The sequence below is a fragment of the Anopheles coustani genome, chromosome 2, assembly GCF_943734705.1.
Source record: "Anopheles coustani chromosome 2, idAnoCousDA_361_x.2, whole genome shotgun sequence".
Classification (NCBI taxonomy): Eukaryota; Metazoa; Arthropoda; class Insecta; order Diptera; family Culicidae; genus Anopheles; species Anopheles coustani.
In genome coordinates, this window is record NC_071289.1 from 54,757,951 (window position 1) to 54,780,300 (window position 22,350).

General features: G+C 45.5%; 67 non-coding genes across 67 annotated transcripts; all 67 read right to left on the bottom strand.

The window, feature by feature from the left end:
* Positions 1 to 206: 206 nt before the first annotated feature.
* LOC131267835 (5S ribosomal RNA) lies at positions 207 to 325 on the bottom strand. Its single transcript, XR_009178414.1, has one exon. It is a non-coding gene; the product is annotated as a 5S ribosomal RNA (ribosomal RNA).
* A 212-nt stretch (positions 326 to 537) lies between these two features.
* LOC131268046 (5S ribosomal RNA) lies at positions 538 to 656 on the bottom strand. The gene has a single exon (XR_009178612.1). It is a non-coding gene; the product is annotated as a 5S ribosomal RNA (ribosomal RNA).
* A 212-nt stretch (positions 657 to 868) lies between these two features.
* LOC131268047 (5S ribosomal RNA) lies at positions 869 to 987 on the bottom strand. The gene has a single exon (XR_009178613.1). It is a non-coding gene; the product is annotated as a 5S ribosomal RNA (ribosomal RNA).
* A 213-nt stretch (positions 988 to 1,200) lies between these two features.
* On the bottom strand, positions 1,201 to 1,319 carry LOC131268048 (5S ribosomal RNA). The gene has a single exon (XR_009178614.1). It is a non-coding gene; the product is annotated as a 5S ribosomal RNA (ribosomal RNA).
* Positions 1,320 to 1,531: 212 nt separating this feature from the next.
* Positions 1,532 to 1,650, bottom strand: LOC131268049 (5S ribosomal RNA). The gene has a single exon (XR_009178615.1). It is a non-coding gene; the product is annotated as a 5S ribosomal RNA (ribosomal RNA).
* Positions 1,651 to 1,862: 212 nt separating this feature from the next.
* Positions 1,863 to 1,981, bottom strand: LOC131268050 (5S ribosomal RNA). Its single transcript, XR_009178616.1, has one exon. It is a non-coding gene; the product is annotated as a 5S ribosomal RNA (ribosomal RNA).
* A 212-nt stretch (positions 1,982 to 2,193) lies between these two features.
* Positions 2,194 to 2,315, bottom strand: LOC131267868 (5S ribosomal RNA). Its single transcript, XR_009178446.1, has one exon. It is a non-coding gene; the product is annotated as a 5S ribosomal RNA (ribosomal RNA).
* Positions 2,316 to 2,527: 212 nt separating this feature from the next.
* Positions 2,528 to 2,646, bottom strand: LOC131268051 (5S ribosomal RNA). Its single transcript, XR_009178617.1, has one exon. It is a non-coding gene; the product is annotated as a 5S ribosomal RNA (ribosomal RNA).
* Positions 2,647 to 2,858: 212 nt separating this feature from the next.
* LOC131268053 (5S ribosomal RNA) lies at positions 2,859 to 2,977 on the bottom strand. Its single transcript, XR_009178619.1, has one exon. It is a non-coding gene; the product is annotated as a 5S ribosomal RNA (ribosomal RNA).
* A 213-nt stretch (positions 2,978 to 3,190) lies between these two features.
* LOC131268054 (5S ribosomal RNA) lies at positions 3,191 to 3,309 on the bottom strand. Its single transcript, XR_009178620.1, has one exon. It is a non-coding gene; the product is annotated as a 5S ribosomal RNA (ribosomal RNA).
* Positions 3,310 to 3,521: 212 nt separating this feature from the next.
* On the bottom strand, positions 3,522 to 3,640 carry LOC131268055 (5S ribosomal RNA). Its single transcript, XR_009178621.1, has one exon. It is a non-coding gene; the product is annotated as a 5S ribosomal RNA (ribosomal RNA).
* Positions 3,641 to 3,853: 213 nt separating this feature from the next.
* On the bottom strand, positions 3,854 to 3,972 carry LOC131268057 (5S ribosomal RNA). The gene has a single exon (XR_009178622.1). It is a non-coding gene; the product is annotated as a 5S ribosomal RNA (ribosomal RNA).
* A 212-nt stretch (positions 3,973 to 4,184) lies between these two features.
* Positions 4,185 to 4,308, bottom strand: LOC131267894 (5S ribosomal RNA). The gene has a single exon (XR_009178471.1). It is a non-coding gene; the product is annotated as a 5S ribosomal RNA (ribosomal RNA).
* A 213-nt stretch (positions 4,309 to 4,521) lies between these two features.
* On the bottom strand, positions 4,522 to 4,640 carry LOC131268058 (5S ribosomal RNA). Its single transcript, XR_009178623.1, has one exon. It is a non-coding gene; the product is annotated as a 5S ribosomal RNA (ribosomal RNA).
* Positions 4,641 to 4,852: 212 nt separating this feature from the next.
* On the bottom strand, positions 4,853 to 4,971 carry LOC131268059 (5S ribosomal RNA). The gene has a single exon (XR_009178624.1). It is a non-coding gene; the product is annotated as a 5S ribosomal RNA (ribosomal RNA).
* Positions 4,972 to 5,183: 212 nt separating this feature from the next.
* Positions 5,184 to 5,302, bottom strand: LOC131268060 (5S ribosomal RNA). The gene has a single exon (XR_009178625.1). It is a non-coding gene; the product is annotated as a 5S ribosomal RNA (ribosomal RNA).
* Positions 5,303 to 5,514: 212 nt separating this feature from the next.
* LOC131267869 (5S ribosomal RNA) lies at positions 5,515 to 5,636 on the bottom strand. Its single transcript, XR_009178447.1, has one exon. It is a non-coding gene; the product is annotated as a 5S ribosomal RNA (ribosomal RNA).
* Positions 5,637 to 5,848: 212 nt separating this feature from the next.
* Positions 5,849 to 5,967, bottom strand: LOC131268061 (5S ribosomal RNA). Its single transcript, XR_009178626.1, has one exon. It is a non-coding gene; the product is annotated as a 5S ribosomal RNA (ribosomal RNA).
* Positions 5,968 to 6,179: 212 nt separating this feature from the next.
* Positions 6,180 to 6,298, bottom strand: LOC131268062 (5S ribosomal RNA). The gene has a single exon (XR_009178627.1). It is a non-coding gene; the product is annotated as a 5S ribosomal RNA (ribosomal RNA).
* Positions 6,299 to 6,510: 212 nt separating this feature from the next.
* Positions 6,511 to 6,629, bottom strand: LOC131268063 (5S ribosomal RNA). Its single transcript, XR_009178628.1, has one exon. It is a non-coding gene; the product is annotated as a 5S ribosomal RNA (ribosomal RNA).
* A 214-nt stretch (positions 6,630 to 6,843) lies between these two features.
* LOC131268065 (5S ribosomal RNA) lies at positions 6,844 to 6,962 on the bottom strand. Its single transcript, XR_009178630.1, has one exon. It is a non-coding gene; the product is annotated as a 5S ribosomal RNA (ribosomal RNA).
* Positions 6,963 to 7,174: 212 nt separating this feature from the next.
* On the bottom strand, positions 7,175 to 7,293 carry LOC131268066 (5S ribosomal RNA). The gene has a single exon (XR_009178631.1). It is a non-coding gene; the product is annotated as a 5S ribosomal RNA (ribosomal RNA).
* A 212-nt stretch (positions 7,294 to 7,505) lies between these two features.
* Positions 7,506 to 7,624, bottom strand: LOC131268067 (5S ribosomal RNA). The gene has a single exon (XR_009178632.1). It is a non-coding gene; the product is annotated as a 5S ribosomal RNA (ribosomal RNA).
* A 212-nt stretch (positions 7,625 to 7,836) lies between these two features.
* LOC131267862 (5S ribosomal RNA) lies at positions 7,837 to 7,955 on the bottom strand. Its single transcript, XR_009178440.1, has one exon. It is a non-coding gene; the product is annotated as a 5S ribosomal RNA (ribosomal RNA).
* Positions 7,956 to 8,168: 213 nt separating this feature from the next.
* LOC131268068 (5S ribosomal RNA) lies at positions 8,169 to 8,287 on the bottom strand. Its single transcript, XR_009178633.1, has one exon. It is a non-coding gene; the product is annotated as a 5S ribosomal RNA (ribosomal RNA).
* A 212-nt stretch (positions 8,288 to 8,499) lies between these two features.
* Positions 8,500 to 8,618, bottom strand: LOC131268069 (5S ribosomal RNA). Its single transcript, XR_009178634.1, has one exon. It is a non-coding gene; the product is annotated as a 5S ribosomal RNA (ribosomal RNA).
* Positions 8,619 to 8,830: 212 nt separating this feature from the next.
* On the bottom strand, positions 8,831 to 8,949 carry LOC131268070 (5S ribosomal RNA). Its single transcript, XR_009178635.1, has one exon. It is a non-coding gene; the product is annotated as a 5S ribosomal RNA (ribosomal RNA).
* Positions 8,950 to 9,161: 212 nt separating this feature from the next.
* LOC131267836 (5S ribosomal RNA) lies at positions 9,162 to 9,280 on the bottom strand. Its single transcript, XR_009178415.1, has one exon. It is a non-coding gene; the product is annotated as a 5S ribosomal RNA (ribosomal RNA).
* Positions 9,281 to 9,492: 212 nt separating this feature from the next.
* On the bottom strand, positions 9,493 to 9,611 carry LOC131268071 (5S ribosomal RNA). The gene has a single exon (XR_009178636.1). It is a non-coding gene; the product is annotated as a 5S ribosomal RNA (ribosomal RNA).
* A 212-nt stretch (positions 9,612 to 9,823) lies between these two features.
* Positions 9,824 to 9,942, bottom strand: LOC131268073 (5S ribosomal RNA). The gene has a single exon (XR_009178637.1). It is a non-coding gene; the product is annotated as a 5S ribosomal RNA (ribosomal RNA).
* A 213-nt stretch (positions 9,943 to 10,155) lies between these two features.
* On the bottom strand, positions 10,156 to 10,274 carry LOC131268074 (5S ribosomal RNA). Its single transcript, XR_009178638.1, has one exon. It is a non-coding gene; the product is annotated as a 5S ribosomal RNA (ribosomal RNA).
* Positions 10,275 to 10,486: 212 nt separating this feature from the next.
* On the bottom strand, positions 10,487 to 10,605 carry LOC131268075 (5S ribosomal RNA). The gene has a single exon (XR_009178639.1). It is a non-coding gene; the product is annotated as a 5S ribosomal RNA (ribosomal RNA).
* Positions 10,606 to 10,817: 212 nt separating this feature from the next.
* Positions 10,818 to 10,936, bottom strand: LOC131268077 (5S ribosomal RNA). Its single transcript, XR_009178641.1, has one exon. It is a non-coding gene; the product is annotated as a 5S ribosomal RNA (ribosomal RNA).
* Positions 10,937 to 11,148: 212 nt separating this feature from the next.
* On the bottom strand, positions 11,149 to 11,270 carry LOC131267871 (5S ribosomal RNA). The gene has a single exon (XR_009178449.1). It is a non-coding gene; the product is annotated as a 5S ribosomal RNA (ribosomal RNA).
* Positions 11,271 to 11,482: 212 nt separating this feature from the next.
* LOC131268078 (5S ribosomal RNA) lies at positions 11,483 to 11,601 on the bottom strand. The gene has a single exon (XR_009178642.1). It is a non-coding gene; the product is annotated as a 5S ribosomal RNA (ribosomal RNA).
* Positions 11,602 to 11,813: 212 nt separating this feature from the next.
* On the bottom strand, positions 11,814 to 11,932 carry LOC131268079 (5S ribosomal RNA). Its single transcript, XR_009178643.1, has one exon. It is a non-coding gene; the product is annotated as a 5S ribosomal RNA (ribosomal RNA).
* A 213-nt stretch (positions 11,933 to 12,145) lies between these two features.
* Positions 12,146 to 12,264, bottom strand: LOC131268080 (5S ribosomal RNA). The gene has a single exon (XR_009178644.1). It is a non-coding gene; the product is annotated as a 5S ribosomal RNA (ribosomal RNA).
* A 212-nt stretch (positions 12,265 to 12,476) lies between these two features.
* Positions 12,477 to 12,595, bottom strand: LOC131268081 (5S ribosomal RNA). The gene has a single exon (XR_009178645.1). It is a non-coding gene; the product is annotated as a 5S ribosomal RNA (ribosomal RNA).
* A 213-nt stretch (positions 12,596 to 12,808) lies between these two features.
* Positions 12,809 to 12,927, bottom strand: LOC131268082 (5S ribosomal RNA). Its single transcript, XR_009178646.1, has one exon. It is a non-coding gene; the product is annotated as a 5S ribosomal RNA (ribosomal RNA).
* A 212-nt stretch (positions 12,928 to 13,139) lies between these two features.
* On the bottom strand, positions 13,140 to 13,258 carry LOC131268083 (5S ribosomal RNA). Its single transcript, XR_009178647.1, has one exon. It is a non-coding gene; the product is annotated as a 5S ribosomal RNA (ribosomal RNA).
* A 212-nt stretch (positions 13,259 to 13,470) lies between these two features.
* On the bottom strand, positions 13,471 to 13,594 carry LOC131267896 (5S ribosomal RNA). The gene has a single exon (XR_009178472.1). It is a non-coding gene; the product is annotated as a 5S ribosomal RNA (ribosomal RNA).
* A 213-nt stretch (positions 13,595 to 13,807) lies between these two features.
* On the bottom strand, positions 13,808 to 13,926 carry LOC131268084 (5S ribosomal RNA). Its single transcript, XR_009178648.1, has one exon. It is a non-coding gene; the product is annotated as a 5S ribosomal RNA (ribosomal RNA).
* Positions 13,927 to 14,138: 212 nt separating this feature from the next.
* Positions 14,139 to 14,257, bottom strand: LOC131268085 (5S ribosomal RNA). The gene has a single exon (XR_009178649.1). It is a non-coding gene; the product is annotated as a 5S ribosomal RNA (ribosomal RNA).
* A 212-nt stretch (positions 14,258 to 14,469) lies between these two features.
* Positions 14,470 to 14,588, bottom strand: LOC131268086 (5S ribosomal RNA). The gene has a single exon (XR_009178650.1). It is a non-coding gene; the product is annotated as a 5S ribosomal RNA (ribosomal RNA).
* Positions 14,589 to 14,800: 212 nt separating this feature from the next.
* Positions 14,801 to 14,919, bottom strand: LOC131268089 (5S ribosomal RNA). Its single transcript, XR_009178652.1, has one exon. It is a non-coding gene; the product is annotated as a 5S ribosomal RNA (ribosomal RNA).
* A 212-nt stretch (positions 14,920 to 15,131) lies between these two features.
* On the bottom strand, positions 15,132 to 15,250 carry LOC131268090 (5S ribosomal RNA). Its single transcript, XR_009178653.1, has one exon. It is a non-coding gene; the product is annotated as a 5S ribosomal RNA (ribosomal RNA).
* Positions 15,251 to 15,463: 213 nt separating this feature from the next.
* Positions 15,464 to 15,582, bottom strand: LOC131268091 (5S ribosomal RNA). Its single transcript, XR_009178654.1, has one exon. It is a non-coding gene; the product is annotated as a 5S ribosomal RNA (ribosomal RNA).
* A 212-nt stretch (positions 15,583 to 15,794) lies between these two features.
* LOC131268092 (5S ribosomal RNA) lies at positions 15,795 to 15,913 on the bottom strand. Its single transcript, XR_009178655.1, has one exon. It is a non-coding gene; the product is annotated as a 5S ribosomal RNA (ribosomal RNA).
* Positions 15,914 to 16,126: 213 nt separating this feature from the next.
* Positions 16,127 to 16,245, bottom strand: LOC131268093 (5S ribosomal RNA). The gene has a single exon (XR_009178656.1). It is a non-coding gene; the product is annotated as a 5S ribosomal RNA (ribosomal RNA).
* Positions 16,246 to 16,457: 212 nt separating this feature from the next.
* LOC131268094 (5S ribosomal RNA) lies at positions 16,458 to 16,576 on the bottom strand. Its single transcript, XR_009178657.1, has one exon. It is a non-coding gene; the product is annotated as a 5S ribosomal RNA (ribosomal RNA).
* Positions 16,577 to 16,788: 212 nt separating this feature from the next.
* LOC131268095 (5S ribosomal RNA) lies at positions 16,789 to 16,907 on the bottom strand. The gene has a single exon (XR_009178658.1). It is a non-coding gene; the product is annotated as a 5S ribosomal RNA (ribosomal RNA).
* Positions 16,908 to 17,119: 212 nt separating this feature from the next.
* Positions 17,120 to 17,238, bottom strand: LOC131268096 (5S ribosomal RNA). The gene has a single exon (XR_009178659.1). It is a non-coding gene; the product is annotated as a 5S ribosomal RNA (ribosomal RNA).
* Positions 17,239 to 17,450: 212 nt separating this feature from the next.
* LOC131268097 (5S ribosomal RNA) lies at positions 17,451 to 17,569 on the bottom strand. The gene has a single exon (XR_009178660.1). It is a non-coding gene; the product is annotated as a 5S ribosomal RNA (ribosomal RNA).
* Positions 17,570 to 17,781: 212 nt separating this feature from the next.
* On the bottom strand, positions 17,782 to 17,900 carry LOC131268098 (5S ribosomal RNA). The gene has a single exon (XR_009178661.1). It is a non-coding gene; the product is annotated as a 5S ribosomal RNA (ribosomal RNA).
* Positions 17,901 to 18,112: 212 nt separating this feature from the next.
* LOC131268100 (5S ribosomal RNA) lies at positions 18,113 to 18,231 on the bottom strand. Its single transcript, XR_009178663.1, has one exon. It is a non-coding gene; the product is annotated as a 5S ribosomal RNA (ribosomal RNA).
* A 212-nt stretch (positions 18,232 to 18,443) lies between these two features.
* LOC131267877 (5S ribosomal RNA) lies at positions 18,444 to 18,562 on the bottom strand. Its single transcript, XR_009178455.1, has one exon. It is a non-coding gene; the product is annotated as a 5S ribosomal RNA (ribosomal RNA).
* A 212-nt stretch (positions 18,563 to 18,774) lies between these two features.
* LOC131268101 (5S ribosomal RNA) lies at positions 18,775 to 18,893 on the bottom strand. The gene has a single exon (XR_009178664.1). It is a non-coding gene; the product is annotated as a 5S ribosomal RNA (ribosomal RNA).
* Positions 18,894 to 19,105: 212 nt separating this feature from the next.
* On the bottom strand, positions 19,106 to 19,224 carry LOC131268102 (5S ribosomal RNA). Its single transcript, XR_009178665.1, has one exon. It is a non-coding gene; the product is annotated as a 5S ribosomal RNA (ribosomal RNA).
* A 213-nt stretch (positions 19,225 to 19,437) lies between these two features.
* LOC131268103 (5S ribosomal RNA) lies at positions 19,438 to 19,556 on the bottom strand. The gene has a single exon (XR_009178666.1). It is a non-coding gene; the product is annotated as a 5S ribosomal RNA (ribosomal RNA).
* Positions 19,557 to 19,768: 212 nt separating this feature from the next.
* LOC131268105 (5S ribosomal RNA) lies at positions 19,769 to 19,887 on the bottom strand. Its single transcript, XR_009178667.1, has one exon. It is a non-coding gene; the product is annotated as a 5S ribosomal RNA (ribosomal RNA).
* A 212-nt stretch (positions 19,888 to 20,099) lies between these two features.
* On the bottom strand, positions 20,100 to 20,218 carry LOC131268106 (5S ribosomal RNA). Its single transcript, XR_009178668.1, has one exon. It is a non-coding gene; the product is annotated as a 5S ribosomal RNA (ribosomal RNA).
* Positions 20,219 to 20,430: 212 nt separating this feature from the next.
* LOC131268107 (5S ribosomal RNA) lies at positions 20,431 to 20,549 on the bottom strand. Its single transcript, XR_009178669.1, has one exon. It is a non-coding gene; the product is annotated as a 5S ribosomal RNA (ribosomal RNA).
* Positions 20,550 to 20,761: 212 nt separating this feature from the next.
* Positions 20,762 to 20,880, bottom strand: LOC131268108 (5S ribosomal RNA). The gene has a single exon (XR_009178670.1). It is a non-coding gene; the product is annotated as a 5S ribosomal RNA (ribosomal RNA).
* A 212-nt stretch (positions 20,881 to 21,092) lies between these two features.
* Positions 21,093 to 21,211, bottom strand: LOC131268109 (5S ribosomal RNA). The gene has a single exon (XR_009178671.1). It is a non-coding gene; the product is annotated as a 5S ribosomal RNA (ribosomal RNA).
* A 212-nt stretch (positions 21,212 to 21,423) lies between these two features.
* LOC131268110 (5S ribosomal RNA) lies at positions 21,424 to 21,542 on the bottom strand. The gene has a single exon (XR_009178672.1). It is a non-coding gene; the product is annotated as a 5S ribosomal RNA (ribosomal RNA).
* A 212-nt stretch (positions 21,543 to 21,754) lies between these two features.
* On the bottom strand, positions 21,755 to 21,873 carry LOC131268112 (5S ribosomal RNA). Its single transcript, XR_009178674.1, has one exon. It is a non-coding gene; the product is annotated as a 5S ribosomal RNA (ribosomal RNA).
* A 212-nt stretch (positions 21,874 to 22,085) lies between these two features.
* Positions 22,086 to 22,204, bottom strand: LOC131268113 (5S ribosomal RNA). The gene has a single exon (XR_009178675.1). It is a non-coding gene; the product is annotated as a 5S ribosomal RNA (ribosomal RNA).
* Positions 22,205 to 22,350: the final 146 nt, after the last annotated feature.

Consider the following 22,350-nt stretch of genomic DNA (forward strand, 5'->3'; position numbering starts at 1 on the left):
GCTCCTGCTATGTCCGCAACATAAGCGTCGTCGAAGGAGGCTGGACGGAGCTAAAAATAGAACATTCTCACAATGTTCAGTTCTTCCAACAACAAGGTGAAAAGGACTCATTTAATGAAATTACTTTTTGTTTCCCTTCCACGAGAGGAAGAATATTATTCCCACACACACGCACACAACCAAACGGCGTGTAAAAAGTTTGAGGATGCCAACGACACATGGCGTTCCCAAGTGGTCACCCACCTGAGTACTAACCATGCCCGATGTTGCTTAACTTCGGTGATCGGACGAGAACCGGTGTTTTCAACATGGTATGGTCGTTGACAAGTATGCTCCTGCTATGTCCGCAACATAAGCGCCGTCGAAGGAGGCTGGACGGAGCTAAAAATAGAACATTCTCACAATGTTCAGTTCTTCCAACAACAAGGTGAAAAGGACTCATTGAATGTAATTTCTTTTTGTTTCCCTTCCACGAGAGGAAGAATATTATTCCCACACACACGCACACAACCAAACGGCGTGTAAAAAGTTTGAGGATGCCAACGACACATGGCGTTCCCAAGTGGTCACCCACCTAAGTACTAACCATGCCCGATGTTGCTTAACTTCGGTGATCGGACGAGAACCGGTGTTTTCAACATGGTATGGTCGTTGACAAGTATGCTCCTGCTATGTCCGCAACATAAGCGCCGTCGAAGGAGGCTGGACGGAGCTAAAAATAGAACATTCTCACAATGTTCAGTTCTTCCAACAACAAGGTGAAAAGGACTCATTTAATGAAATTACTTTTTGTTTCCCTTCCACGAGAGGAAGAATATTATTCCCACACACACGCACACAACCAAACGGCGTGTAAAAAATTTGAGGATGCCAACGACACATGGCGTTCCCAAGTGGTCACCCACCTAAGTACTAACCATGCCCGATGTTGCTTAACTTCGGTGATCGGACGAGAACCGGTGTTTTCAACATGGTATGGTCGTTGACAAGTATGCTCCTGCTATGTCCGCAACATAAGCGCCGGCGAAGGAGGCTGGACGGAGCTAAAAATAGAACATTCTCACAATGTTCAGTTCTTCCAACAACAAGGTGAAAAGGACACATCGAATGAAATTACTTTTTGTTTCCCTTCCAAGAGAGGAACAATATTATTCCCACACACACGCATTCAACCAAACGGTGTGTAAAAAAGTTTGAGGATGCCAACGACACATGGCGTTCCCAAGTGGTCACCCACCTAAGTACTAACCATGCCCGATGTTGCTTAACTTCGGTGATCGGACGAGAACCGGTGTTTTCAACATGGTATGGTCGTTGACAAGTATGCTCCTGCTATGTCCGCAACATAAGCGCCGTCGAAGGAGGCTGGACGGAGCTAAAAATAGAACATTCTCACAATGTTCAGTTCTTCCAACAACAAGGTGAAAAGGACTCATTTAATGAAATTACTTTTTGTTTCCCTTCCACGAGAGGAAGAATATTATTCCCACACACACGCATTCAACCAAACGGCGTGTAAAAAGTTTGAGGATGCCAACGACACATGGCGTTCCCAAGTGGTCACCCACCTAAGTACTAACCATGCCCGATGTTGCTTAACTTCGGTGATCGGACGAGAACCGGTGTTTTCAACATGGTATGGTCGTTGACAAGTATGCTCCTGCTATGTCCGCAACATAAGCGCCGTCGAAGGAGGCTGGACGGAGCTAAAAATAGAACATTCTCACAATGTTCAGTTCTTCCAACAACAAGGTGAAAAGCACTCATTTAATGAAATTACTTTTTGTTTCCCTTCCACGAGAGGAAGAATATTATTCCCACACACACGCATTCAACCAAACGGCGTGTAAAAAGTTTGAGGATGCCAACGACACATGGCGTTCCCAAGTGGTCACCCACCTAAGTACTAACCATGCCCGATGTTGCTTAACTTCGGTGATCGGACGAGAACCGGTGTTTTCAACATGGTATGGTCGTTGACAAGTATGCTCCTGCTATGTCCGCAACATAAGCGCCGTCGAAGGAGGCTGCCAGGAGCTAAAAATAGAACATTCTCACAATGTTCAGTTCTTCCAACAACAAGGTGAAAAGGACACATCGAATGAAATTACTTTTTGTTTCCCTTCCACGAGAGGAACAATATTATTCCCACACACACGCACACAACCAAACGGCGTGTAAAAAGTTCGAGGATGCCAACGACACATGGCGTTCCCAAGTGGTCACCCACCTAAGTACTACTAACCATGCCCGATGTTGCTTAACTTCGGTGATCGGACGAGAACCGGTGTTTTCAACATGGTATGGTCGTTGACAAGTATGCTCCTGCTATGTCCGCAACATAAGCGCCGTCGAAGGAGGCTGGACGGAGCTAAAAATAGAACATTCTCACAATGTTCAGTTCTTCCAACAACAAGGTGAAAAGGACACATCGACTGAAATTACTTTTTGTTTCCCTTCCAAGAGAGGAACAATATTATTCCCACACACACGCATTCAACCAAACGGCGTGTAAAAAGTTCGAGGATGCCAACGACACATGGCGTTCCCAAGTGGTCACCCACCTAAGTACTAACCATGCCCGATGTTGCTTAACTTCGGTGATCGGACGAGAACCGGTGTTTTCAACATGGTATGGTCGTTGACAAGTATGCTCCTGCTATGTCCGCAACATAAGCGCCGTCGAAGGAGGCTGGACGGAGCTAAAAATAGAACATTCTCACAATGTTCAGTTCTTCCAACAACAAGGTGAAAAGCACTCATTTAATGAAATTACTTTTTGTTTCCCTTCCACGAGAGGAAGAATATTATTCCCACACACACGCATTCAACCAAACGGCGTGTAAAAAGTTTGAGGATGCCAACGACACATGGCGTTCCCAAGTGGTCACCCACCTAAGTACTAACCATGCCCGATGTTGCTTAACTTCGGTGATCGGACGAGAACCGGTGTTTTCAACATGGTATGGTCGTTGACAAGTATGCTCCTGCTATGTCCGCAACATAAGCGCCGTCGAAGGAGGCTGGACGGAGCTAAAAATAGAACATTCTCACAATGTTCAGTTCTTCCAACAACAAGGTGAAAAGGACACATCGACTGAAATTACTTTTTGTTTCCCTTCCAAGAGAGGAACAATATTATTCCCACGCACACGCATTCAACCAAACGGTGTGTAAAAAAGTTTGAGGATGCCAACGACACATGGCGTTCCCAAGTGGTCACCCACCTAAGTACTAACCATGCCCGATGTTGCTTAACTTCGGTGATCGGACGAGAACCGGTGTTTTCAACATGGTATGGTCGTTGACAAGTATGCTCCTGCTATGTCCGCAACATAAGCGCCGTCGAAGGAGGCTGCCAGGAGCTAAAAATAGAACATTCTCACAATGTTCAGTTCTTCCAACAACAAGGTGAAAAGGACTCATTTAATGAAATTTCTTTTTGTTTCCCTTCCACGAGAGGAAGAATATTATTCCCACACACACGCACACAACCAAACGGCGTGTAAAAAGTTTGAGGATGCCAACGACACATGGCGTTCCCAAGTGGTCACCCACCTAAGTACTAACCATGCCCGATGTTGCTTAACTTCGGTGATCGGACGAGAACCGGTGTTTTCAACATGGTATGGTCGTTGACAAGTATGCTCCTGCTATGTCCGCAACATAAGCGCCGTCGAAGGAGGCTGGACGGAGCTAAAAATAGAACATTCTCACAATGTTCAGTTCTTCCAACAACAAGGTGAAAAGGACACATCGACTGAAATTACTTTTTGTTTCCCTTCCAAGAGAGGAACAATATTATTCCCACACACACGCATTCAACCAAACGGTGTGTAAAAAAGTTTGAGGATGCCAACGACACATGGCGTTCCCAAGTGGTCACCCACCTAAGTACTAACCATGCCCGATGTTGCTTAACTTCGGTGATCGGACGAGAACCGGTGTTTTCAACATGGTATGGTCGTTGACAAGTATGCTCCTGCTATGTCCGCAACATAAGCGCCGTCGAAGGAGGCTGCCAGGAGCTAAAAATAGAACATTCTCACAATGTTCAGTTCTTCCAACAACAAGGTGAAAAGGACACATCGAATGAAATTACTTTTTGTTTCCCTTCCACGAGAGGAACAATATTATTCCCACACACACGCACACAACCAAACGGCGTGTAAAAAGTTTGAGGATGCCAACGACACATGGCGTTCCCAAGTGGTCACCCACCTAAGTACTGTACTAACCATGCCCGATGTTGCTTAACTTCGGTGATCGGACGAGAACCGGTGTTTTCAACATGGTATGGTCGTTGACAAGTATGCTCCTGCTATGTCCGCAACATAAGCGCCGTCGAAGGAGGCTGGACGGAGCTAAAAATAGAACATTCTCACAATGTTCAGTTCTTCCAACAACAAGGTGAAAAGGACACATCGACTGAAATTACTTTTTGTTTCCCTTCCAAGAGAGGAACAATATTATTCCCACACACACGCATTCAACCAAACGGTGTGTAAAAAAGTTTGAGGATGCCAACGACACATGGCGTTCCCAAGTGGTCACCCACCTAAGTACTAACCATGCCCGATGTTGCTTAACTTCGGTGATCGGACGAGAACCGGTGTTTTCAACATGGTATGGTCGTTGACAAGTATGCTCCTGCTATGTCCGCAACATAAGCGCCGTCGAAGGAGGCTGGACGGAGCTAAAAATAGAACATTCTCACAATGTTCAGTTCTTCCAACAACAAGGTGAAAAGGACTCATTTAATGAAATTTCTTTTTGTTTCCCTTCCACGAGAGGAAGAATATTATTCCCACACACACGCACACAACCAAACGGCGTGTAAAAAGTTTGAGGATGCCAACGACACATGGCGTTCCCAAGTGGTCACCCACCTAAGTACTAACCATGCCCGATGTTGCTTAACTTCGGTGATCGGACGAGAACCGGTGTTTTCAACATGGTATGGTCGTTGACAAGTATGCTCCTGCTATGTCCGCAACATAAGCGCCGTCGAAGGAGGCTGGACGGAGCTAAAAATAGAACATTCTCACAATGTTCAGTTCTTCCAACAACAAGGTGAAAAGCACTCATTTAATGAAATTACTTTTTGTTTCCCTTCCACGAGAGGAAGAATATTATTCCCACACACACGCATTCAACCAAACGGCGTGTAAAAAGTTTGAGGATGCCAACGACACATGGCGTTCCCAAGTGGTCACCCACCTAAGTACTAACCATGCCCGATGTTGCTTAACTTCGGTGATCGGACGAGAACCGGTGTTTTCAACATGGTATGGTCGTTGACAAGTATGCTCCTGCTATGTCCGCAACATAAGCGCCGTCGAAGGAGGCTGCCAGGAGCTAAAAATAGAACATTCTCACAATGTTCAGTTCTTCCAACAACAAGGTGAAAAGGACACATCGAATGAAATTACTTTTTGTTTCCCTTCCACGAGAGGAACAATATTATTCCCACACACACGCACACAACCAAACGGCGTGTAAAAAGTTCGAGGATGCCAACGACACATGGCGTTCCCAAGTGGTCACCCACCTAAGTACTACTAACCATGCCCGATGTTGCTTAACTTCGGTGATCGGACGAGAACCGGTGTTTTCAACATGGTATGGTCGTTGACAAGTATGCTCCTGCTATGTCCGCAACATAAGCGCCGTCGAAGGAGGCTGGACGGAGCTAAAAATAGAACATTCTCACAATGTTCAGTTCTTCCAACAACAAGGTGAAAAGGACACATCGACTGAAATTACTTTTTGTTTCCCTTCCACGAGAGGAACAATATTATTCCCACACACACGCATTCAACCAAACGGCGTGTAAAAAGTTTGAGGATGCCAACGACACATGGCGTTCCCAAGTGGTCACCCACCTAAGTACTAACCATGCCCGATGTTGCTTAACTTCGGTGATCGGACGAGAACCGGTGTTTTCAACATGGTATGGTCGTTGACAAGTATGCTCCTGCTATGTCCGCAACATAAGCGTCGTCGAAGGAGGCTGGACGGAGCTAAAAATAGAACATTCTCACAATGTTCAGTTCTTCCAACAACAAGGTGAAAAGGACTCATTTAATGAAATTACTTTTTGTTTCCCTTCCACGAGAGGAAGAATATTATTCCCACACACACGCACACAACCAAACGGCGTGTAAAAAGTTTGAGGATGCCAACGACACATGGCGTTCCCAAGTGGTCACCCACCTAAGTACTAACCATGCCCGATGTTGCTTAACTTCGGTGATCGGACGAGAACCGGTGTTTTCAACATGGTATGGTCGTTGACAAGTATGCTCCTGCTATGTCCGCAACATAAGCGCCGTCGAAGGAGGCTGCCAGGAGCTAAAAATAGAACATTCTCACAATGTTCAATTCTTCCAACAACAAGGTGAAAAGGACTCATTTAATGAAATTTCTTTTTGTTTCCCTTCCACGAGAGGAAGAATATTATTCCCACACACACGCATTCAACCAAACGGCGTGTAAAAAGTTTGAGGATGCCAACGACACATGGCGTTCCCAAGTGGTCACCCACCTAAGTACTAACCATGCCCGATGTTGCTTAACTTCGGTGATCGGACGAGAACCGGTGTTTTCAACATGGTATGGTCGTTGACAAGTATGCTCCTGCTATGTCCGCAACATAAGCGCCGTCGAAGGAGGCTGGACGGAGCTAAAAATAGAACATTCTCACAATGTTCACAGTTCTTCCAACAACAAGGTGAAAAGGACTCATTTAATGAAATTACTTTTTGTTTCCCTTCCACGAGAGGAACAATATTATTCCCACACACACGCACACAACCAAACGGCGTGTAAAAAGTTTGAGGATGCCAACGACACATGGCGTTCCCAAGTGGTCACCCACCTAAGTACTAACCATGCCCGATGTTGCTTAACTTCGGTGATCGGACGAGAACCGGTGTTTTCAACATGGTATGGTCGTTGACAAGTATGCTCCTGCTATGTCCGCAACATAAGCGCCGTCGAAGGAGGCTGCCAGGAGCTAAAAATAGAACATTCTCACAACGGCAATTTCTTCCAACAACAAGGTGAAAAGGACACATCGAATGAAATTACTTTTTGTTTCCCTTCCACGAGAGGAACAATATTATTCCCACACACACGCACACAACCAAACGGCGTGTAAAAAGTTTGAGGATGCCAACGACACATGGCGTTCCCAAGTGGTCACCCACCTAAGTACTAACCATGCCCGATGTTGCTTAACTTCGGTGATCGGACGAGAACCGGTGTTTTCAACATGGTATGGTCGTTGACAAGTATGCTCCTGCTATGTCCGCAACATAAGCGTCGTCGAAGGAGGCTGGACGGAGCTAAAAATAGAACATTCTCACAATGGCCATTTCTTCCAACAACAAGGTGAAAAGGACTCATTGAATGTAATTACTTTTTGTTTCCCTTCCACGAGAGGAACAATATTATTCCCACACACACGCATTCAACCAAACGGCGTGTAAAAAGTTTGAGGATGCCAACGACACATGGCGTTCCCAAGTGGTCACCCACCTAAGTACTAACCATGCCCGATGTTGCTTAACTTCGGTGATCGGACGAGAACCGGTGTTTTCAACATGGTATGGTCGTTGACAAGTATGCTCCTGCTATGTCCGCAACATAAGCGCCGTCGAAGGAGGCTGGACGGAGCTAAAAATAGAACATTCTCACAATGTTCAGTTCTTCCAACAACAAGGTGAAAAGGACTCATTTAATGAAATTTCTTTTTGTTTCCCTTCCACGAGAGGAAGAATATTATTCCCACACACACGCACACAACCAAACGGCGTGTAAAAAGTTTGAGGATGCCAACGACACATGGCGTTCCCAAGTGGTCACTCACCTAAGTACTAACCATGCCCGATGTTGCTTAACTTCGGTGATCGGACGAGAACCGGTGTTTTCAACATGGTATGGTCGTTGACAAGTATGCTCCTGCTATGTCCGCAACATAATCGCCGTCGAAGGAGGCTGGACGGAGCTAAAAATAGAACATTCTCACAATGTTCAGTTCTTCCAACAACAAGGTGAAAAGGACTCATTTAATGAAATTACTTTTTGTTTCCCTTCCACGAGAGGAACAATATTATTCCCACACACACGCATTCAACCAAACGGCGGTGTAAAAAGTTTGAGGATGCCAACGACACATGGCGTTCCCAAGTGGTCACCCACCTAAGTACTAACCATGCCCGATGTTGCTTAACTTCGGTGATCGGACGAGAACCGGTGTTTTCAACATGGTATGGTCGTTGACAAGTATGCTCCTGCTATGTCCGCAACATAAGCGCCGTCGAAGGAGGCTGCCAGGAGCTAAAAATAGAACATTCTCACAATGTTCAGTTCTTCCAACAACAAGGTGAAAAAGACTCATTTAATGAAATTTCTTTTTGTTTCCCTTCCACGAGAGGAAGAATATTATTCCCACACACACGCACACAACCAAACGGCGTGTAAAAAGTTTGAGGATGCCAACGACACATGGCGTTCCCAAGTGGTCACCCACCTAAGTACTAACCATGCCCGATGTTGCTTAACTTCGGTGATCGGACGAGAACCGGTGTTTTCAACATGGTATGGTCGTTGACAAGTATGCTCCTGCTATGTCCGCAACATAATCGCCGTCGAAGGAGGCTGGACGGAGCTAAAAATAGAACATTCTCACAATGTTCAGTTCTTCCAACAACAAGGTGAAAAGGACTCATTTAATGAAATTACTTTTTGTTTCCCTTCCACGAGAGGAACAATATTATTCCCACACACACGCATTCAACCAAACGGCGTGTAAAAAGTTTGAGGATGCCAACGACACATGGCGTTCCCAAGTGGTCACCCACCTAAGTACTAACCATGCCCGATGTTGCTTAACTTCGGTGATCGGACGAGAACCGGTGTTTTCAACATGGTATGGTCGTTGACAAGTATGCTCCTGCTATGTCCGCAACATAAGCGTCGTCGAAGGAGGCTGGACGGAGCTAAAAATAGAACATTCTCACAATGTTCAGTTCTTCCAACAACAAGGTGAAAAGGACTCATTTAATGAAATTACTTTTTGTTTCCCTTCCACGAGAGGAAGAATATTATTCCCACACACACGCACACAACCAAACGGCGTGTAAAAAGTTTGAGGATGCCAACGACACATGGCGTTCCCAAGTGGTCACCCACCTGAGTACTAACCATGCCCGATGTTGCTTAACTTCGGTGATCGGACGAGAACCGGTGTTTTCAACATGGTATGGTCGTTGACAAGTATGCTCCTGCTATGTCCGCAACATAAGCGCCGTCGAAGGAGGCTGGACGGAGCTAAAAATAGAACATTCTCACAATGTTCAGTTCTTCCAACAACAAGGTGAAAAGGACTCATTGAATGTAATTTCTTTTTGTTTCCCTTCCACGAGAGGAAGAATATTATTCCCACACACACGCACACAACCAAACGGCGTGTAAAAAGTTTGAGGATGCCAACGACACATGGCGTTCCCAAGTGGTCACCCACCTAAGTACTAACCATGCCCGATGTTGCTTAACTTCGGTGATCGGACGAGAACCGGTGTTTTCAACATGGTATGGTCGTTGACAAGTATGCTCCTGCTATGTCCGCAACATAAGCGCCGTCGAAGGAGGCTGGACGGAGCTAAAAATAGAACATTCTCACAATGTTCAGTTCTTCCAACAACAAGGTGAAAAGGACTCATTTAATGAAATTACTTTTTGTTTCCCTTCCACGAGAGGAAGAATATTATTCCCACACACACGCACACAACCAAACGGCGTGTAAAAAATTTGAGGATGCCAACGACACATGGCGTTCCCAAGTGGTCACCCACCTAAGTACTAACCATGCCCGATGTTGCTTAACTTCGGTGATCGGACGAGAACCGGTGTTTTCAACATGGTATGGTCGTTGACAAGTATGCTCCTGCTATGTCCGCAACATAAGCGCCGGCGAAGGAGGCTGGACGGAGCTAAAAATAGAACATTCTCACAATGTTCAGTTCTTCCAACAACAAGGTGAAAAGGACACATCGAATGAAATTACTTTTTGTTTCCCTTCCAAGAGAGGAACAATATTATTCCCACACACACGCATTCAACCAAACGGTGTGTAAAAAAGTTTGAGGATGCCAACGACACATGGCGTTCCCAAGTGGTCACCCACCTAAGTACTAACCATGCCCGATGTTGCTTAACTTCGGTGATCGGACGAGAACCGGTGTTTTCAACATGGTATGGTCGTTGACAAGTATGCTCCTGCTATGTCCGCAACATAAGCGCCGTCGAAGGAGGCTGGACGGAGCTAAAAATAGAACATTCTCACAATGTTCAGTTCTTCCAACAACAAGGTGAAAAGGACTCATTTAATGAAATTACTTTTTGTTTCCCTTCCACGAGAGGAAGAATATTATTCCCACACACACGCATTCAACCAAACGGCGTGTAAAAAGTTTGAGGATGCCAACGACACATGGCGTTCCCAAGTGGTCACCCACCTAAGTACTAACCATGCCCGATGTTGCTTAACTTCGGTGATCGGACGAGAACCGGTGTTTTCAACATGGTATGGTCGTTGACAAGTATGCTCCTGCTATGTCCGCAACATAAGCGCCGTCGAAGGAGGCTGGACGGAGCTAAAAATAGAACATTCTCACAATGTTCAGTTCTTCCAACAACAAGGTGAAAAGCACTCATTTAATGAAATTACTTTTTGTTTCCCTTCCACGAGAGGAAGAATATTATTCCCACACACACGCATTCAACCAAACGGCGTGTAAAAAGTTTGAGGATGCCAACGACACATGGCGTTCCCAAGTGGTCACCCACCTAAGTACTAACCATGCCCGATGTTGCTTAACTTCGGTGATCGGACGAGAACCGGTGTTTTCAACATGGTATGGTCGTTGACAAGTATGCTCCTGCTATGTCCGCAACATAAGCGCCGTCGAAGGAGGCTGCCAGGAGCTAAAAATAGAACATTCTCACAATGTTCAGTTCTTCCAACAACAAGGTGAAAAGGACACATCGAATGAAATTACTTTTTGTTTCCCTTCCACGAGAGGAACAATATTATTCCCACACACACGCACACAACCAAACGGCGTGTAAAAAGTTCGAGGATGCCAACGACACATGGCGTTCCCAAGTGGTCACCCACCTAAGTACTACTAACCATGCCCGATGTTGCTTAACTTCGGTGATCGGACGAGAACCGGTGTTTTCAACATGGTATGGTCGTTGACAAGTATGCTCCTGCTATGTCCGCAACATAAGCGCCGTCGAAGGAGGCTGGACGGAGCTAAAAATAGAACATTCTCACAATGTTCAGTTCTTCCAACAACAAGGTGAAAAGGACACATCGACTGAAATTACTTTTTGTTTCCCTTCCAAGAGAGGAACAATATTATTCCCACACACACGCATTCAACCAAACGGCGTGTAAAAAGTTCGAGGATGCCAACGACACATGGCGTTCCCAAGTGGTCACCCACCTAAGTACTAACCATGCCCGATGTTGCTTAACTTCGGTGATCGGACGAGAACCGGTGTTTTCAACATGGTATGGTCGTTGACAAGTATGCTCCTGCTATGTCCGCAACATAAGCGCCGTCGAAGGAGGCTGGACGGAGCTAAAAATAGAACATTCTCACAATGTTCAGTTCTTCCAACAACAAGGTGAAAAGCACTCATTTAATGAAATTACTTTTTGTTTCCCTTCCACGAGAGGAAGAATATTATTCCCACACACACGCATTCAACCAAACGGCGTGTAAAAAGTTTGAGGATGCCAACGACACATGGCGTTCCCAAGTGGTCACCCACCTAAGTACTAACCATGCCCGATGTTGCTTAACTTCGGTGATCGGACGAGAACCGGTGTTTTCAACATGGTATGGTCGTTGACAAGTATGCTCCTGCTATGTCCGCAACATAAGCGCCGTCGAAGGAGGCTGGACGGAGCTAAAAATAGAACATTCTCACAATGTTCAGTTCTTCCAACAACAAGGTGAAAAGGACACATCGACTGAAATTACTTTTTGTTTCCCTTCCAAGAGAGGAACAATATTATTCCCACGCACACGCATTCAACCAAACGGTGTGTAAAAAAGTTTGAGGATGCCAACGACACATGGCGTTCCCAAGTGGTCACCCACCTAAGTACTAACCATGCCCGATGTTGCTTAACTTCGGTGATCGGACGAGAACCGGTGTTTTCAACATGGTATGGTCGTTGACAAGTATGCTCCTGCTATGTCCGCAACATAAGCGCCGTCGAAGGAGGCTGCCAGGAGCTAAAAATAGAACATTCTCACAATGTTCAGTTCTTCCAACAACAAGGTGAAAAGGACTCATTTAATGAAATTTCTTTTTGTTTCCCTTCCACGAGAGGAAGAATATTATTCCCACACACACGCACACAACCAAACGGCGTGTAAAAAGTTTGAGGATGCCAACGACACATGGCGTTCCCAAGTGGTCACCCACCTAAGTACTAACCATGCCCGATGTTGCTTAACTTCGGTGATCGGACGAGAACCGGTGTTTTCAACATGGTATGGTCGTTGACAAGTATGCTCCTGCTATGTCCGCAACATAAGCGCCGTCGAAGGAGGCTGGACGGAGCTAAAAATAGAACATTCTCACAATGTTCAGTTCTTCCAACAACAAGGTGAAAAGGACACATCGACTGAAATTACTTTTTGTTTCCCTTCCAAGAGAGGAACAATATTATTCCCACACACACGCATTCAACCAAACGGTGTGTAAAAAAGTTTGAGGATGCCAACGACACATGGCGTTCCCAAGTGGTCACCCACCTAAGTACTAACCATGCCCGATGTTGCTTAACTTCGGTGATCGGACGAGAACCGGTGTTTTCAACATGGTATGGTCGTTGACAAGTATGCTCCTGCTATGTCCGCAACATAAGCGCCGTCGAAGGAGGCTGCCAGGAGCTAAAAATAGAACATTCTCACAATGTTCAGTTCTTCCAACAACAAGGTGAAAAGGACACATCGAATGAAATTACTTTTTGTTTCCCTTCCACGAGAGGAACAATATTATTCCCACACACACGCACACAACCAAACGGCGTGTAAAAAGTTCGAGGATGCCAACGACACATGGCGTTCCCAAGTGGTCACCCACCTAAGTACTAACCATGCCCGATGTTGCTTAACTTCGGTGATCGGACGAGAACCGGTGTTTTCAACATGGTATGGTCGTTGACAAGTATGCTCCTGCTATGTCCGCAACATAAGCGCCGTCGAAGGAGGCTGGACGGAGCTAAAAATAGAACATTCTCACAATGTTCAGTTCTTCCAACAACAAGGTGAAAAGGACTCATTTAATGAAATTTCTTTTTGTTTCCCTTCCACGAGAGGAAGAATATTATTCCCACACACACGCACACAACCAAACGGCGTGTAAAAAGTTTGAGGATGCCAACGACACATGGCGTTCCCAAGTGGTCACCCACCTAAGTACTGTACTAACCATGCCCGATGTTGCTTAACTTCGGTGATCGGACGAGAACCGGTGTTTTCAACATGGTATGGTCGTTGACAAGTATGCTCCTGCTATGTCCGCAACATAAGCGCCGTCGAAGGAGGCTGGACGGAGCTAAAAATAGAACATTCTCACAATGTTCAGTTCTTCCAACAACAAGGTGAAAAGGACACATCGACTGAAATTACTTTTTGTTTCCCTTCCAAGAGAGGAACAATATTATTCCCACACACACGCATTCAACCAAACGGTGTGTAAAAAAGTTTGAGGATGCCAACGACACATGGCGTTCCCAAGTGGTCACCCACCTAAGTACTAACCATGCCCGATGTTGCTTAACTTCGGTGATCGGACGAGAACCGGTGTTTTCAACATGGTATGGTCGTTGACAAGTATGCTCCTGCTATGTCCGCAACATAAGCGCCGTCGAAGGAGGCTGGACGGAGCTAAAAATAGAACATTCTCACAATGTTCAGTTCTTCCAACAACAAGGTGAAAAGGACTCATTTAATGAAATTTCTTTTTGTTTCCCTTCCACGAGAGGAAGAATATTATTCCCACACACACGCACACAACCAAACGGCGTGTAAAAAGTTTGAGGATGCCAACGACACATGGCGTTCCCAAGTGGTCACCCACCTAAGTACTAACCATGCCCGATGTTGCTTAACTTCGGTGATCGGACGAGAACCGGTGTTTTCAACATGGTATGGTCGTTGACAAGTATGCTCCTGCTATGTCCGCAACATAAGCGCCGTCGAAGGAGGCTGCCAGGAGCTAAAAATAGAACATTCTCACAATGTTCAGTTCTTCTAACAACAAGGTGAAAAGGACTCATTTAATGAAATTACTTTTTGTTTCCCTTCCACGAGAGGAACAATATTATTCCCACACACACGCATTCAACCAAACGGCGTGTAAAAAGTTTGAGGATGCCAACGACACATGGCGTTCCCAAGTGGTCACCCACCTAAGTACTAACCATGCCCGATGTTGCTTAACTTCGGTGATCGGACGAGAACCGGTGTTTTCAACATGGTATGGTCGTTGACAAGTATGCTCCTGCTATGTCCGCAACATAAGCGTCGTCGAAGGAGGCTGGACGGAGCTAAAAATAGAACATTCTCACAATGTTCAGTTCTTCCAACAACAAGGTGAAAAGGACTCATTTAATGAAATTACTTTTTGTTTCCCTTCCACGAGAGGAAGAATATTATTCCCACACACACGTACACAACCAAACGGCGTGTAAAAAGTTTGAGGATGCCAACGACACATGGCGTTCCCAAGTGGTCACCCACCTAAGTACTAACCATGCCCGATGTTGCTTAACTTCGGTGATCGGACGAGAACCGGTGTTTTCAACATGGTATGGTCGTTGACAAGTATGCTCCTGCTATGTCCGCAACATAAGCGCCGGCGAAGGAGGCTGGACGGAGCTAAAAATAGAACATTCTCACAATGTTCAGTTCTTCCAACAACAAGGTGAAAAGGACTCATTTAATGAAATTACTTTTTGTTTCCCTTCCACGAGAGGAAGAATATTATTCCCACACACACGCACACAACCAAACGGCGTGTAAAAAGTTTGAGGATGCCAACGACACATGGCGTTCCCAAGTGGTCACCCACCTAAGTACTAACCATGCCCGATGTTGCTTAACTTCGGTGATCGGACGAGAACCGGTGTTTTCAACATGGTATGGTCGTTGACAAGTATGCTCCTGCTATGTCCGCAACATAAGCGCCGGCGAAGGAGGCTGGACGGAGCTAAAAATAGAACATTCTCACAATGTTCAGTTCTTCCAACAACAAGGTGAAAAGGACACATCGAATGAAATTACTTTTTGTTTCCCTTCCAAGAGAGGAACAATATTATTCCCACACACACGCATTCAACCAAACGGTGTGTAAAAAAGTTTGAGGATGCCAACGACACATGGCGTTCCCAAGTGGTCACCCACCTAAGTACTAACCATGCCCGATGTTGCTTAACTTCGGTGATCGGACGAGAACCGGTGTTTTCAACATGGTATGGTCGTTGACAAGTATGCTCCTGCTATGTCCGCAACATAAGCGCCGTCGAAGGAGGCTGGACGGAGCTAAAAATAGAACATTCTCACAATGTTCAGTTCTTCCAACAACAAGGTGAAAAGGACTCATTTAATGAAATTACTTTTTGTTTCCCTTCCACGAGAGGAAGAATATTATTCCCACACACACGCACACAACCAAACGGCGTGTAAAAAGTTTGAGGATGCCAACGACACATGGCGTTCCCAAGTGGTCACCCACCTAAGTACTAACCATGCCCGATGTTGCTTAACTTCGGTGATCGGACGAGAACCGGTGTTTTCAACATGGTATGGTCGTTGACAAGTATGCTCCTGCTATGTCCGCAACATAATCGCCGTAGAATGAGGCTGGACGGAGCTAAAAATAGAACATTCTCACAATGTTCAGTTCTTCCAACAACAAGGTGAAAAGGACTCATTTAATGAAATTTCTTTTTGTTTCCCTTCCACGAGAGGAACAATATTATTCCCACACACACGCATTCAACCAAACGGTGTGTAAAAAAGTTTGAGGATGCCAACGACACATGGCGTTCCCAAGTGGTCACCCACCTAAGTACTAACCATGCCCGATGTTGCTTAACTTCGGTGATCGGACGAGAACCGGTGTTTTCAACATGGTATGGTCGTTGACAAGTATGCTCCTGCTATGTCCGCAACATAAGCGCCGTCGAAGGAGGCTGGACGGAGCTAAAAATAGAACATTCTCACAATGTTCAGTTCTTCCAACAACAAGGTGAAAAGGACTCATTTAATGAAATTTCTTTTTGTTTCCCTTCCACGAGAGGAAGAATATTATTCCCACACACACGCACACAACCAAACGGCGTGTAAAAAGTTTGAGGATGCCAACGACACATGGCGTTCCCAAGTGGTCACCCACCTAAGTACTAACCATGCCCGATGTTGCTTAACTTCGGTGATCGGACGAGAACCGGTGTTTTCAACATGGTATGGTCGTTGACAAGTATGCTCCTGCTATGTCCGCAACATAAGCGCCGTCGAAGGAGGCTGGACGGAGCTAAAAATAGAACATTCTCACAATGTTCAGTTCTTCCAACAACAAGGTGAAAAGGACTCATTTAATGAAATTACTTTTTGTTTCCCTTCCACGAGAGGAACAATATTATTCCCACACACACGCATTCAACCAAACGGCGTGTAAAAAGTTTGAGGATGCCAACGACACATGGCGTTCCCAAGTGGTCACCCACCTAAGTACTAACCATGCCCGATGTTGCTTAACTTCGGTGATCGGACGAGAACCGGTGTTTTCAACATGGTATGGTCGTTGACAAGTATGCTCCTGCTATGTCCGCAACATAAGCGCCGTCGAAGGAGGCTGGACGGAGCTAAAAATAGAACATTCTCACAATGTTCAGTTCTTCCAACAACAAGGTGAAAAGGACTCATTTAATGAAATTACTTTTTGTTTCCCTTCCACGAGAGGAACAATATTATTCCCACACACACGCATTCAACCAAACGGCGTGTAAAAAGTTTGAGGATGCCAACGACACATGGCGTTCCCAAGTGGTCACCCACCTAAGTACTAACCATGCCCGATGTTGCTTAACTTCGGTGATCGGACGAGAACCGGTGTTTTCAACATGGTATGGTCGTTGACAAGTATGCTCCTGCTATGTCCGCAACATAAGCGCCGTCGAAGGAGGCTGGACGGAGCTAAAAATAGAACATTCTCACAATGTTCAGTTCTTCCAACAACAAGGTGAAAAGGACTCATTTAATGAAATTACTTTTTGTTTCCCTTCCACGAGAGGAACAATATTATTCCCACACACACGCATTCAACCAAACGGCGTGTAAAAAGTTTGAGGATGCCAACGACACATGGCGTTCCCAAGTGGTCACCCACCTAAGTACTAACCATGCCCGATGTTGCTTAACTTCGGTGATCGGACGAGAACCGGTGTTTTCAACATGGTATGGTCGTTGACAAGTATGCTCCTGCTATGTCCGCAACATAAGCGCCGTCGAAGGAGGCTGGACGGAGCTAAAAATAGAACATTCTCACAATGTTCAGTTCTTCCAACAACAAGGTGAAAAGCACTCATTTAATGAAATTACTTTTTGTTTCCCTTCCACGAGAGGAAGAATATTATTCCCACACACACGCACACAACCAAACGGCGTGTAAAAAGTTTGAGGATGCCAACGACACATGGCGTTCCCAAGTGGTCACCCACCTAAGTACTAACCATGCCCGATGTTGCTTAACTTCGGTGATCGGACGAGAACCGGTGTTTTCAACATGGTATGGTCGTTGACAAGTATGCTCCTGCTATGTCCGCAACATAAGCGCCGTCGAAGGAGGCTGGACGGAGCTAAAAATAGAACATTCTCACAATGTTCAGTTCTTCCAACAACAAGGTGAAAAGGACACATCGAATGAAATTACTTTTTGTTTCCCTTCCACGAGAGGAACAATATTATTCCCACACACACGCACACAACCAAACGGCGTGTAAAAAGTTCGAGGATGCCAACGACACATGGCGTTCCCAAGTGGTCACCCACCTAAGTACTAACCATGCCCGATGTTGCTTAACTTCGGTGATCGGACGAGAACCGGTGTTTTCAACATGGTATGGTCGTTGACAAGTATGCTCCTGCTATGTCCGCAACATAAGCGCCGTCGAAGGAGGCTGGACGGAGCTAAAAATAGAACATTCTCACAATGTTCAGTTCTTCCAACAACAAGGTGAAAAGGACACATCGACTGAAATTACTTTTTGTTTCCCTTCCAAGAGAGGAAGAATATTATTCCCACACACACGCATTCAACCAAACGGCGTGTAAAAAGTTCGAGGATGCCAACGACACATGGCGTTCCCAAGTGGTCACCCACCTAAGTACTAACCATGCCCGATGTTGCTTAACTTCGGTGATAGGACGAGAACCGGTGTTTTCAACATGGTATGGTCGTTGACAAGTATGCTCCTGCTATGTCCGCAACATAAGCGCCGTCGAAGGAGGCTGGACGGAGCTAAAAATAGAACATTCTCACAATGTTCAGTTCTTCCAACAACAAGGTGAAAAGGACTCATTTAATGAAATTTCTTTTTGTTTCCCTTCCACGAGAGGAAGAATATTATTCCCACACACACGCACACAACCAAACGGCGTGTAAAAAATTTGAGGATGCCAACGACACATGGCGTTCCCAAGTGGTCACCCACCTAAGTACTAACCATGCCCGATGTTGCTTAACTTCGGTGATCGGACGAGAACCGGTGTTTTCAACATGGTATGGTCGTTGACAAGTATGCTCCTGCTATGTCCGCAACATAAGCGCCGGCGAAGGAGGCTGGACGGAGCTAAAAATAGAACATTCTCACAATGTTCAGTTCTTCCAACAACAAGGTGAAAAGGACACATCGAATGAAATTACTTTTTGTTTCCCTTCCAAGAGAGGAACAATATTATTCCCACACACACGCATTCAACCAAACGGTGTGTAAAAAGTTTGAGGATGCCAACGACACATGGCGTTCCCAAGTGGTCACCCACCTAAGTACTAACCATGCCCGATGTTGCTTAACTTCGGTGATCGGACGAGAACCGGTGTTTTCAACATGGTATGGTCGTTGACAAATATGCTCCTGCTATGTCCGCAACATAAGCGCCGTCGAAGGAGGCTGGACGGAGCTAAAAATAGAACATTCTCACAATGTTCAGTTCTTCCAACAACAAGGTGAAAAGGACACATCGAATGAAATTACTTTTTGTTTCCCTTCCACGAGAGGAACAATATTATTCCCACACACACGCATTCAACCAAACGGTGTGTAAAAAAGTTTGAGGATGCCAACGACACATGGCGTTCCCAAGTGGTCACCCACCTAAGTACTAACCATGCCCGATGTTGCTTAACTTCGGTGATCGGACGAGAACCGGTGTTTTCAACATGGTATGGTCGTTGACAAGTATGCTCCTGCTATGTCCGCAACATAATCGCCGTAGAAGGAGGCTGGACGGAGCTAAAAATAGAACATTCTCACAATGTTCAGTTCTTCCAACAACAAGGTGAAAAGGACTCATTTAATGAAATTTCTTTTTGTTTCCCTTCCACGAGAGGAACAATATTATTCCCACACACACGCATTCAACCAAACGGCGTGTAAAAAGTTTGAGGATGCCAACGACACATGGCGTTCCCAAGTGGTCACCCACCTAAGTACTAACCATGCCCGATGTTGCTTAACTTCGGTGATCGGACGAGAACCGGTGTTTTCAACATGGTATGGTCGTTGACAAGTATGCTCCTGCTATGTCCGCAACATAAGCGCCGTCGAAGGAGGCTGGACGGAGCTAAAAATAGAACATTCTCACAATGTTCAGTTCTTCCAACAACAAGGTGAAAAGGACTCATTTAATGAAATTTCTTTTTGTTTCCCTTCCACGAGAGGAAGAATATTATTCCCACACACACGCATTCAACCAAACGGCGTGTAAAAAGTTTGAGGATGCCAACGACACATGGCGTTCCCAAGTGGTCACCCACCTAAGTACTAACCATGCCCGATGTTGCTTAACTTCGGTGATCGGACGAGAACCGGTGTTTTCAACATGGTATGGTCGTTGACAAGTATGCTCCTGCTATGTCCGCAACATAAGCGCCGTCGAAGGAGGCTGGACGGAGCTAAAAATAGAACATTCTCACAATGTTCAGTTCTTCCAACAACAAGGTGAAAAGGACTCATTTAATGAAATTTCTTTTTGTTTCCCTTCCACGAGAGGAAGAATATTATTCCCACACACACGCATTCAACCAAACGGCGTGTAAAAAGTTTGAGGATGCCAACGACACATGGCGTTCCCAAGTGGTCACCCACCTAAGTACTAACCATGCCCGATGTTGCTTAACTTCGGTGATCGGACGAGAACCGGTGTTTTCAACATGGTATGGTCGTTGACAAGTATGCTCCTGCTATGTCCGCAACATAAGCGCCGTCGAAGGAGGCTGGACGGAGCTAAAAATAGAACATTCTCACAATGTTCAGTTCTTCCAACAACAAGGTGAAAAGGACTCATTGAATGTAATTTCTTTTTGTTTCCCTTCCACGAGAGGAACAATATTATTCCCACACACACGCATTCAACCAAACGGCGTGTAAAAAGTTTGAGGATGCCAACGACACATGGCGTTCCCAAGTGGTCACCCACCTAAGTACTAACCATGCCCGATGTTGCTTAACTTCGGTGATCGGACGAGAACCGGTGTTTTCAACATGGTATGGTCGTTGACAAGTATGCTCCTGCTATGTCCGCAACATAAGCGCCGTCGAAGGAGGCTGCCAGGAGCTAAAAATAGAACATTCTCACAATGTTCAGTTCTTCCAACAACAAGGTGAAAAGGACTCATTTAATGAAATTTCTTTTTGTTTCCCTTCCACGAGAGGAAGAATATTATTCCCACACACACGCACACAACCAAACGGCGTGTAAAAAGTTTGAGGATGCCAACGACACATGGCGTTCCCAAGTGGTCACCCACCTAAGTACTAACCATGCCCGATGTTGCTTAACTTCGGTGATCGGACGAGAACCGGTGTTTTCAACATGGTATGGTCGTTGACAAGTATGCTCCTGCTATGTCCGCAACATAAGCGTCGTCGAAGGAGGCTGGACGGAGCTAAAAATAGAACATTCTCACAATGGCCATTTCTTCCAACAACAAGGTGAAAAGGACTCATTGAATGTAATTTCTTTTTGTTTTCCTTCCACGAGAGGAACAATATTATTCCCACACACACGCATTCAACCAAACGGCGTGTAAAAAGTTTGAGGATGCCAACGACACATGGCGTTCCCAAGTGGTCACCCACCTAAGTACTAACCATGCCCGATGTTGCTTAACTTCGGTGATCGGACGAGAACCGGTGTTTTCAACATGGTATGGTCGTTGACAAGTATGCTCCTGCTATGTCCGCAACATAATCGCCGTCGAAGGAGGCTGGACGGAGCTAAAAATAGAACATTCTCACAATGTTCAGTTCTTCCAACAACAAGGTGAAAAGGACTCATTTAATGAAATTTCTTTTTGTTTCCCTTCCACGAGAGGAAGAATATTATTCCCACACACACGCACACAACCAAACGGCGTGTAAAAAGTTCGAGGATGCCAACGACACATGGCGTTCCCAAGTGGTCACCCACCTAAGTACTAACCATGCCCGATGTTGCTTAACTTCGGTGATCGGACGAGAACCGGTGTTTTCAACATGGTATGGTCGTTGACAAGTATGCTCCTGCTATGTCCGCAACATAATCGCCGTCGAAGGAGGCTGGACGGAGCTAAAAATAGAACATTCTCACAATGTTCAGTTCTTCCAACAACAAGGTGAAAAGGACTCATTTAATGAAATTACTTTTTGTTTCCCTTCCACGAGAGGAACAATATTATTCCCACACACACGCATTCAACCAAACGGCGTGTAAAAAGTTTGAGGATGCCAACGACACATGGCGTTCCCAAGTGGTCACCCACCTAAGTACTAACCATGCCCGATGTTGCTTAACTTCGGTGATCGGACGAGAACCGGTGTTTTCAACATGGTATGGTCGTTGACAAGTATGCTCCTGCTATGTCCGCAACATAAGCGCCGTCGAAGGAGGCTGCCAGGAGCTAAAAATAGAACATTCTCACAATGTTCAGTTCTTCCAACAACAAGGTGAAAAAGACTCATTTAATGAAATTTCTTTTTGTTTCCCTTCC